At 35.5% G+C, this 11,707-nt stretch overlaps 1 long non-coding RNA gene across 1 annotated transcript in view; it reads left to right on the forward strand.

Annotated features, from left to right (window-relative positions):
• Positions 1 to 2,529, forward strand: part of LOC116421677 — a 93,467-nt gene extending 90,938 nt beyond the window's left edge. The window contains exon 2 of the long non-coding RNA XR_004232161.1: positions 1,931 to 2,529. This is a non-coding gene — a long non-coding RNA (uncharacterized LOC116421677). The remainder of the gene's footprint in view (positions 1 to 1,930) is intronic.
• The last annotated feature ends 9,178 nt before the right edge of the window (positions 2,530 to 11,707 follow it).

Below are 11,707 nucleotides of genomic sequence, written 5' to 3' on the forward strand. Positions count from 1 at the left end.
CCACAAAACATTTCTATTAAAGTCCTAGATAAGAAACAGAAAACCTTGAAGGCAGAAATGATGCTTTCCACCATAATTTTTTTTTTTATCTCCACATCATCTCTGATATATGTTTCCTTATCTCCACTCACAAAAACACTGTTAGGTGAAACTTCATCACATTTCACCTGAATTGTTGCTCTAAATAGATAGTCTTTTAAGGGGTCTCCCTGCATTCACTCTTTCCTCTCTGCAATCCAAAATCCACTCAGCTGCTAAAGGGATTATGTTAAAATGTTGTTCTGGTCATATCAGAACCTCACCACTCAATAAACTACAGGGACTCCCTATTAATTTTAAGATCAAAGATAAAATTCTCTTTTTATCCTTTAAAGTTCTTCCTAACTTGGCCTTTTATTTCCTTTTGAGGCTTCTTAAATTTTACTCCCCTCCTTAAACTTTATACTACAAACCAACTATCTTGACTTTGTTCTTGAAATCATTTTCTATGCCCATCATTTTGTATCCTAACTGTCCCTACCTCTAATATTCAAGAGAAGAGAATGCCTTTAAATGTTACTTTCTGTGAAAGGTCTTACCCTTCTTTGAAGGTTTAGTTTTTATTAAGTACCTCCTCTGTGTTAGATATTGTGCCAAAAACTGGTTACAAAGACAAAAAAAAAAATAGTTACTTCAAATACTTTGTATTTTCATGTGTGTGCTTATTGGTTGTTTCTCCCATTAGAATGTAAGCCTTCTGAGGACAGGGTTTATTTTTGCCTTTTTTTTTTTTTTTTTTTTTTTTTTTTTTTTTTTTTTTTTTTTTTGTATCCTCAGTGTTTACCATAGTGCCTGGCTCATAGTAACCCCTTAAAAATGTTTGTTGACTGACTGTTTTCATCACTTTTGCTTATTGAAGGAAAAAAAAAAGTTATTCAGTAAGATTGACTTTAAAAAGGTGATGACTACAGTAATGTACTAGTAAATATAAAATATATTTTTCAGTTCAATTTGCATTGTTAACATTTTCCTCATTATTTTCTTAGGTCTAGACAACAAAATAATACATCAAGCCCTGGTTTGTAGTCTTTGCCTATTCCATGGGATAAATGCTCACACTAAAAATATAAACAGAGCCAATTTGAGCTGGCTCTAGAACACCCCTATAGTAAGAGAACATGATTTGAGTTTTTGGACTGCAACTTTACATACAAGTATAAGACGTGTGTATATATTGCCCATTTATATATAAATGGGTCTGTATAAAGTAGGCTCACAGGGAGGAATGAATAAGTCTCTCTGGTATTTTGCCTAACTCTGTCCAAAGAAGAGCTAGTTGCCAGAAGTGACCAGGAGATTGGGATCAAGTTGCTTGATCTCCACTTATGGGGGAAATTAGGATAGAATATTGTTTATCTGCCCCTCCCTAAAGGGGGAGGGAATGTTAGATTTGGGCTGCTTTTCTAGGTTCCTATATATCTCTAAATGGGGAAAATGTCCCAAAGTTTTAATTCTCTTCCTACCAAAGACTAATTACATAAAACTATTGTATTGAATTACATAAAACTATTGTATTGAATAAGCATGTAGCAAACAGAAACCAGAGAAGTTTCATGGATTAGAATATACATAACATGCTATATATAGAGTAATTGAACTTAAATGTTAATTTTAAATAAATGAACTCACTCTGTGGGGAGAGTGGGGAGAAAAAGAAAGAGAGAAGGGAGTAGGGAGGGAGGGAGAAAAGGATTGGAGAGGAGAAGGGAAGAGGCGAGGAGAAAAGAAGAGAAAAGAGAAAGTAGGGAAAGAACAGAAGACAAGAGAGGTCAAGAGAAGAGAAATAGAAAGAACCACTAAGGGAAAATTTCTTGAAGTCTCTAGTGTGACAGCTCTTCACATCATGTTCTTCCTGAGATTTTTTCCTCAGTCTCTCTCTTTGTTTTTCCAGAGAGAACCTGGAACCACAAGTATACATTATGGAAGATGAAAGGAAGAAGAATAATCTCTCCTATGCCAAGTTCTACTCAACTCACTGGTTTGAAAAGTCAAGTAATCATTTTCTCTACCAATGAACAGAATCCCATGCAAATGCCCAGGTTTGAATCATCAAGTATATAGGCTTGATGGGTTCTTAGATACAGCTGGAATATATATGATGAGAATCTGGGAAAAAATGTGTTTTCATGGAGCTTGGCAAATCTGATCAACAGAGCTTCAAATAGAAAATGGTGATAGAAAGAGAAAATTGCTCACATATATCTACTTAGTTGATACCACAGAGGGTGAAAAATGAAATACAGGAAAAAGACTCTTACTTACAGGAGACAAAATGCAAGAAAAGACCATGAACCCATGAAGTCAGATGTTTAAACTCAAAGGCACAAAATACAAGAAATAAATAATATAAATTGTCGATCCTATTGCAAAGAGACAAATCATACTATGAAGATTTTAGTAGAATACATTGGGATCAAATTATGATTAAACTGTGGCAAATGTGTATCCCATAAAAAAAAAAAAAAAACCTTACAGAATAAAGTGAATGGGCAATACATCAGTAAGTACCATCTTTTAATAAGAATCACAGTGAGTAAAGGGTGGACCTTGGAGTCAAGAAGTCCTATATTCAAATTCTTACTCAGACACATATTAGCTTTTAATGTCTTAATGTCATTAACTTGTTAGTGATAAAAGTTACAGAGAAATTGCTGTTGTCCATCATCAGAGGTAATTTCCATGCTGGATATTTTTATGTTGATGAAACTGGAGGTTCAAACTACTCTCTCTCTCTAAAATAAATAAATAAATAAAATTCTCATGTGTGTAAGAGATGGCATGGCACAGTTGTCTTTTGTCAAATTTGGGGGTAGGAAGTAGGGATACCTAAATTCAAATTTTGCTTTTAACATATACTGACTATAATCATGGACAAGTCACTTAATCTCCAGGAGTCCAAGATAATTCTCTAAGATTATTGCTGATTTATTGTTTGGTAACTGGGGATAAGGGATTTTCTACACTAGAAGTTCCTATATTTATGAACTCATAGGTTAAGACAAAAAATACTAGAAAAGTACTAAAGAAACTAGAAAGAAAAAATATTGATGAAAAGCATTTTGCTGATGATCAGTTGAAGGAAAAATAAATATGTTATTATTGTGGCAGTTCATTGTAGAATATAAGAAGGAAGATAGAAATGAAGAGTTAGGAAAGCAAATGACTAAACCAATCCTGAGAGGTTAGAAGGGTATTCTATAGTATTCATAGATTTCTACTTCCTTTAAGCATACATTATAATTCTCTCCATCAAAAAACAGAATATCTGTCAAATTCTTAACTTGCCTTAATTAAAATATCCTTGAAAACTTGAAGTAAGGAAAGGAAAATACATAACAACTGATTCTGACAGATAATGAAGAACTAATTGCTGGAATGGAAATAATAAGAGCTATTCTATTTTAGAATTCAGGACTGAAATGAGAAAGACTCAGCATAGTCCAACAAGTACTGAAGAGCACTGGTATCAAACTCAAATGAAAATGGGGTCTCTAATTCATACATGAGTTTTAATTTTAAATGTAATATTACCTATGTTTTATTATATTTTTATCTATTTTGTTAAAGATCTTCCAATTACATTTTAATATGCTTTAGGCTATATGCTTTTAAGTGTTTCAGGCCTCGATTTTTCTGCCCTGTAGGAAAGCATTGTCAGGCATGATCAATGCATTGGCTTGTTTAATAATAGTTCTTTGTTTATAAGGCAATATTCAGTTTGTGTGTGTGTGTGTGTGTGTGTGTAAGAGAGAGAGAGAGAGAGAGACAGAGAGAGAGACAGAGAGAGAGAGAGACAGAGAGAGAGAGAGAGAGAGAGAGAGAGATCATTGGGAAGTAATAGTGATTTAAAAACAAAGGGCATTAGTAAAGCATTTAACAATAAAAATTAAACCAAAGAGTTAGGAGGGCAAACAATGTTAGAGTTTAGAGAAATCTCTGAGAATTAAGTCAAAACCTTTCATTTAATAATGAGGAAACTGAAGCTCAAAGAATTGAAGTGATTTCACTTCATATAGCCAGTTCTTAGCAAATTCAGTCCAGAAGCCTTCTACCTCTTAGTCTTTTTTTTTTTTTAGCACACCCATTCATACTGCTTCTCATTCTAACTTTGAGAAATTAATACCATTTCTTTTGACAGTTGCTTACCTAGTATATAAGGGTAGTGCCATATATATAATAAAACCTTGATTTCAGAAAAAAAAAATAACATTTCTGAAGTTAAATTGGTTAAATATGAAACAAGGTAGAATAGATGGTAGTACATTCAAGTTGATTTAGAACTGGTTGAATGGTGAGTTGAAAAGGGCAGTGATGAATGTATTATATCAACATAGAGGAAATCTCTAATGGAATTCCACAGGGATCTACCCTTGGGCCTATTCTGTTCAACATTTTAACCAATGAATTGAATGAAGGCATAGGCTGGATGCTTATTAACTTCAACAGGAAGCCAGAAAGAATAGCTAACATTCTGGGTGACAGTGTCAAGATCTGAAAAAATTTTTGTAGGTTAGAACATTGGGTGGAAATATAATAAAATGAAATTTAACATGGATAAATGTGAAGTCCTATATTAGCATTCAACAACCAGTCATAAAAATGCAAGATGAAAGAAGTGTGGGTAGACAAGTTTACTGTGGAAAATAGAAAATATTAATAAATGAGAATTTCCATGTAAGTCAATAATGTAATATGGCAGTTACCTTCCCCAAAAATGCAATCTTCAGCTTTATTCAAAGTTCAATGATGCTCACAGTGAGGGAAAGGTTCTTATACAATCCCCTGGTAAAACCACACAGTGTTTCTTAAGTTTTTTCCACTCCCAACCTCTTTTTGCATGAAAAAATTTTGTGACCCTGAGCACATAGGTTTATAAAATAGGTATTAAAAATCAAATGTTTACTGATATTAAATCATAAAATTTCATGATACCCACATTCAGTTATGGGGTTTTGGGGTTACTACCTTCAATTTATGATTCTAGAATATTGTGATCAGTTCTGGATATAAAATTTGAGAAAGGACTTTTTAAAAAAATTTATTTAATAGCCTTTTATTTACAGGTTATATGCATGGGTAACTTTACAGCATTAACAATTGCCAAACCTCTTGTTCCAATTTTTCACCTCTTACCCCCCACCCTCTCCCCCAGATGGCAGGATGACCAGTAGATGTTAAATACATTAAAATATAAATTGGATACATAATAAGTATACATGACCAAAATGTTATTTTGCTGTACAAAAAGAATCAGACTCTGAAATATTGTACAATTAGCTTGTGAAGGAAATCAAAAATGCAGGTGGGCATAAATATAGGGATTGGGAATTCAATGTAATGGTTTTTAGTCATCTCCCAGAGTTCTTTCTCTGGGCATTCAATGTAATGGTTTTTAGTCATCTCCCAGAGTTCTTTCTCTGGGCATAGCTGGTTCAGTTCATTACTGCTCCATTGGAAATGATTTGGTTGAACTTGTTGCTGAGGATGGCCAGGTCCATCAGAACTGGTCATCATATAATATTGTTGTTGAAGTATATAATGATCTCCTGGTCCTGCTCATTTGAGAAAGGACTTTGACAAGGTGAGAAATATACCAAAAATGGGCTTATAACATGTAAGATGGGTTGAAGGAAGTGAATATGTATAGTCTAGAGAAGGAAAGACTTAGGGGGATCATAGTTGTTTCCATTCTTTTAAAGAATGGGGGGAAAGTTTAGACTTGTTCCCTGTGACCTCAAAAGGCATCTTCTAAAAGGCAACATCTAAAAATTTGTGTGAGGCAGAGTTACCTTCAATATCAAGAGGAAAAAAATTTCTGACATTCAGAGCTATCCTAAAATGGAATGTATTGCCTCTAGAGGTTTCAGAAGATCTTTATTACACAAAATCAATCAATCCCTATACCTATAATGTCCTCCCTTATGCAGTATGTACATTGAACTCCTAGTCATCTTTTCAAGGTCAGCTAGATTGCCACCTTCTCCATGAACTATTTTATGATCCCTCCTATTGGCTGCAAGTTTCTCTTGTTTTATATCTTTCTAGGATAGTCATCATGTACTATTAAATTAGATTAAATGCCAATTATGTGCTAGGCTATGAACTGTGAACTGGGTTATGAAGACCAAAAAAAAAAAAAAAAATCAAACAGTTCTTGCCTTGAGGAACTTATATTCTTGTAGGTTACTAACAAATGAGTGAATCAGGAAAGGCAATTCAGAGGCCCACATTCTGGTCCATGCTCTATTAGTAACTTTCTGGTTGATGACAGTCAAAAGTCTTTTACTTTTCTGTATTCAGTTTTCTCATCTACAAAATGCAGGATTATATATAGTTGGTATCTAAGATTTGTTCTAACTTTAATTTATTATGCTCTTAGTATATTATAAGTAGCATCCCAAATATTTGAATATATTTATTTATGAACATGATGAACTTGTTCTACATCTGTATTCAGAAGTGACTCATCTGGTACCATTTTTCTCCTGGTTCCTAGTTCTAGTTCTTCAACATATGCATATATCATTTTATAGCTGTTATTCAATTATTGAAAGCAGCCCTGCAGATAATAATATACAGATTAATAATAATCTTTTTCATTTATACACCTTTTTAAGATTTGCAAAGCATTTTCCAGATAATATCTCATTTTGCTCTCACAACAGCCCTCTGAAATAGGTGCTATTATTTTCTCCATTTTATAGATGAGGAAACAGTTGAAGCAGAGAGGTTAAGTGAGTTTCACACCTAGCAAATACCTGAGATAGGATTCAAATTCAAGTCTCCCTGATTCCAAGTCAGACCTCAATCCACTCACTATGCCACCCAGCTCCCTCAAATAAAAGATAAAACACAATTTAGCTTTGCTATATCCTTTTAGAGAACAAACTGCTATAGTATAAAGGACATTGGCTTTGGTGCCAAAAAATGAGTTCAAATCCCCTTTCTACTATCTACTGCCTGTGTGTCCTTAAATAAATCACTTATAGGGCCTATTTTTCTCCTCTGGAAAAAAAAGGGGATATTCTTGACCAGAGAATGTCTAGTTTCCTTCTACCCCTAATTTCTATTGTCTTACTCCTTATGCAAGAACGACAAGAGGCTTGTTTTTCCCTTGAAAGATTGAGCAAGATTATAGACTTGGGGATCATGAAACTTAGCATAAGCAAAAGCAGAAAGAAATCATATAAAGCCTTTCTTTGAAAGTGTTCTCACATGAGTGACTAGAGTTTCCTTGCAAAGATGTCTGGTTTTGTTTGTTTATTTGTTTTGTTTTTTCTCCCTAGGCTTATGCATTATTGGGGATAAAGAATATTTGTAGTTTATCAGTTTTGAAGTGCTCCAACAAAAAAGGGGTATGAGTATGTTGAATTAGTATGTTGAATTTAAAGTTTACATTAAACCACTGAAGAGACCACTGGCTAGATTTTTAAATATGATTTAGACCAGGGGTCCTCAAACTTTTTAAATAGGGGGCCAGTTCACTGTTCCTCAGACTGTTGGAGGGCCAGACTATAGTAAAAACAAAAACTATGAACAAATTCCTATGAACACTGCATATATCTTATTTTGAAGTGAAGAAACAAAATGGGAACAAATACAATATTTAAAATGAAGTAAAGTTATATCAACAAACTTACCAGTATTTCAATGGGAACTATGGGCCTGCTTTTGGCTAATGAGATGGTCAATGTCTGGTTCCATATTTGTCACTGTTAGTCGTAACAAGTGATGCAAGTGTCCATCCATTAGTCTTGATCTGGTTGGAGATTTCAAATGTTTCATTCTAGAAAAAAGTCTGTTTATAGACATAAGTGCTGCCAAAGATGGTTGCCATTTTGAGTGCATGGTTCCTGAGAGTGCATGGTCTCAGCGGGAGAGATGCAGAGAAATTATGAAGGCTGCTTGACTTGAATGTGTCTTTCAGAGAATCACAATTCTGCAGTTCAGTCAGTTCCATTTGGTAAATTGTATCCACATTTTCAATGTCAATAGAAAATGGGTTATGGAAAAGCTGTATGTTCTGTTCATGGAGATGAAGCTCTTTAAATCTAAATTGGAACTCCTTTTGCAAATTTTCCAATGAATCCACACATGTTTTGTTTGGGAATGCAATCAATGGTTTTTCTGGTAACAGATTTTGAGTTGTGGGGAGATGGCAGAATTTTCCTCCTTCACTTGTTTGATGAGGAGACCTAATTTTACTTCAAATGCTTTGACATGTGATTGCATATCACAGATGAGCTTCCCCTTTCCTTGAAATTGCATATTGAAATTGTTGAGTAGCTCTGTTACATCTGTCAGAAAGGCAAGGTGCCATTTCCATTCTGCATCATTGAGCTCTGGTACTTCTTTGTTTTTTGAAAGCAGAAAAGTTGTAATCTGTGGAAGTAAGTCATAGAAATGTTTCAAAACTCTCCCTCGACTCAGCCAATGGACTTCTGTGTGATATAGAACATCTTCATACTCAACATTTAGCTCAGATAGAAATTCCTGAAATTGTGATTTAGTGCATTAGCTCTAATGAAGTTAACACAAGATACCACAATTTTCATAACAGAGTCCCACTTCAGTGATTTACTACACAGCGTTTGTTGGTGGATGAGGCAGTATATGGCTATTGGATGAGAATGATTAAGTTTGTCCATCCCTTGGTTAATGTGAGAAATTACTCCTTTCTTAGACCCCACCATACTAGGAGCATCATCAGTTGTCACACTGGCTAGTTTAGCTCAGTCCAGCTCCAAACCATTCATAGTTTGGAAAACCTTTTCATAGATATCCTCTCCTATAGTTGTTCCTTTGATGCTTTGCAGTGCAGCAAGCTCTTCTATGACTTCAAAATAATCATCTGTCCCGTGAATAAAAATTAGAAGTTGTGCAGAATCATGAACATCATTGCTTTCGTTGAGTGCTAAGGAAAAATATGAAATTTTTTTTATGGAGTTTTGCAAATATTGATGCAGATTCTCTCCCATTTCTTTAATCCTCCATGTAATTGTAAGTCCTGAAAAACTCACTGTACTAAATAAATCGGCCTTCTCTGGACACATCTCTTTGGCAACAGAAAGAAGGCATTAACAAATTCTCCCTCCACGAATGGTCTGCCAGTGCATGCTATTAGCTTGGCAACTTGAAAACTTGCTCTCAATGATGAGATATTTAGCTGCTTCTGCTTCACAAAAGTATTTTGCTGAGTTGTCAATGTATTTTTCACTTTTAATATTTTATCTTTTCTCACTTCTCCAACCAAACAATCATGTTTATCTTTATGTTGAGTTTCATAGTGTCAGCACAAATTGTATTCTTTGAACACAGAATATAGTGTCTGGCATATCAGACATACAGCTCTTTCCTTGTACTGCATGAAAAAGTAATCATAAGTCCACTGTTCTTTGAATATCCTACACTCAGAGTCAATTTTTCTTTTTCTTGACATCATTATTTCCTAGGGATTCCAAATTGCTATTAGTTATATATATATATATATATATATATATATATATATACTGTGCTACAAAAACAATATACCAGCAATAACTTTGCCCACATAGAGACATACAGACTGCAATGCCCAACTTCCTCCAGGCTGCCTCTGCACTGTAATGCCTCTGTTTCCCGCATTCTCTCTCCCACTCTTCGTGCTCCCACTTTGGACCTTCACTGCTGCAGTGAATTCCCCCTGCAGTGGCTGTGACATGCACAGCATGCACTGTACATCCCCCACGCCTGTCTGTTGTGGTGTCTGCCCTTACTATACAAGGCCACGGGCTGTCAGTTCTCCATCTTCTGCATCTCTCTCCCTTCCCCACACCACACACCTTGGCCTGGGAACTCACTTCACCTCCGTATCGCCTCACACTCTGTCTCTGTGGCCTCAGCTCAGTGCCAGAAGTGTGCATTGCTAACGTGAGTTTAGGCCGAACATCACTTCCAGTCTGATTTTGCCATAACCCAGCAGGCATATAAATGTCCTCAGCTGCTGCATCTGGCCCATGGGCCGTAGTTTGAGGACCCCTGATTTAGACATTGTCACCCCAAGTTTCATCTATTTGGAGGACTTTGATTCCATGTTTTGTCCTCATTGAAAGTTTGATAACATGGCTGAAAACATTATGCTAACATGCATGGGAGCAAACACACAGCCTTGTTTCACTCCCTTGGTGGCTAATTGTTTTAGAAAGATCTGAAGATCACTTGGAAGAATAATATTCACTATCTTATTGCCTAAAAATCTTTAAAGACCAAGTAATATGCCCTTCCCATACTCATTCTCTTCTTAGAGTCACAGACTCATTTAGAAAGATTACATCTGTCTTCAGAGCTTCATAGTTTTAAGGTAAATTCTTAATTTGTAACCTGTTTTTGTTTTTATGACAGAAAACGGGATTAGGAGAGAAGGGAGCAGCATGGTATCCTTTCCCTGTTGACATTACTTTGCTTCTCCAGATCCTATCATCACCTCTGATGATAGAGAGGATGATCATATGAGTCAGATTTTGTTGCTTCCTATAATCTTCTTTAGTTATCAAATTTAGAGAATATTCAACTGTGAAATCCACAAGTCCCAAAGTGGATTGGGTTGCCTCAGTAGGGGAGACCTCATCAATCAATCAATTAATCAATAAACATTTATTAAGTGTCAACTATGTGCAAGACACTGTGCTAAATGGTGGAGGATACAAAAAGAGACAATACCTACCCTCAAAGAAATTACAATCTAATGGAGGAGACAACATGCAAACAAATACATACAAAGCAATTTTATGCAGGATAAATAGGAAATGATTAACAAGGAAAATACTGGAATCCAGGGATTTGGGAAGAGTTTCTTGTGGGAAGTGGAATTTTAATTGGGTCTTAAAGGTAGCCAGAGAGTATTCTGAATAGAAGATCCCTTCATGTATGTGAGTGACAGCCAGAAATGGATGCCTGGAGCCGAGAGACTGAATGAATTGGAGAAACAGTGAGGAGGCCAGTTTCACTAGATCAAAGATAATATGTTGGGGAATAAAATATAAGAATACTGGAAAGGTAGGAGGGGGCTAGGTTATAAAAGGCTTTGAATGTCAAACAAAAAAAATTATTTTCTTCTGGAAGAAAAGGGGAGCATAATCAGACCCACATTTTAGGAAAATCACTTTTGGTGGATGAATGGTACAAGGATTAGGGCTCAGAGAGATTGAAACAGGTAGACCCACCAATAGATTACTGCAATAATTCAGGTGTGAGGTGATAAAGGCTTATACCAGAGTGATAACAGTGTCAAGGAAGCATATTTGAGAAATATTGCAAAAGTGAAATTGATAGGTGTTGGCAAGAAATTGAGGGTAGGGATGTGTGAAAGATAGTGAGGAATCCAGGATGACCTCTAGGAGGTGAGCCTGAAAGCCGGGAAGATGGTGTTGCCCTTTACAGTAATAGGGAAGGTAGGGGATAGAGAGAGTTTGAGGGGAAGATAATGAATTCAGGTTTGGACATATTAAATTTAAGATGTCTACTGCACATCCAGTTCCAGATACTGTAAGTAAGTCTTCTGATAGATTCTGGAGAAGCACTTGTCAAGAATGACACTGAAAGGCAAAATGATAAATGCAAAGAATGCCATACACAGAGTAAGGAAGATCTGGGTTTGAACTCTGGCTTTGATTCTATGTATTATCATGGA

This window comes from Sarcophilus harrisii, chromosome 2 (genome assembly GCF_902635505.1).
Source record: "Sarcophilus harrisii chromosome 2, mSarHar1.11, whole genome shotgun sequence".
Lineage (NCBI taxonomy): Eukaryota > Metazoa > Chordata > Mammalia > Dasyuromorphia > Dasyuridae > Sarcophilus > Sarcophilus harrisii.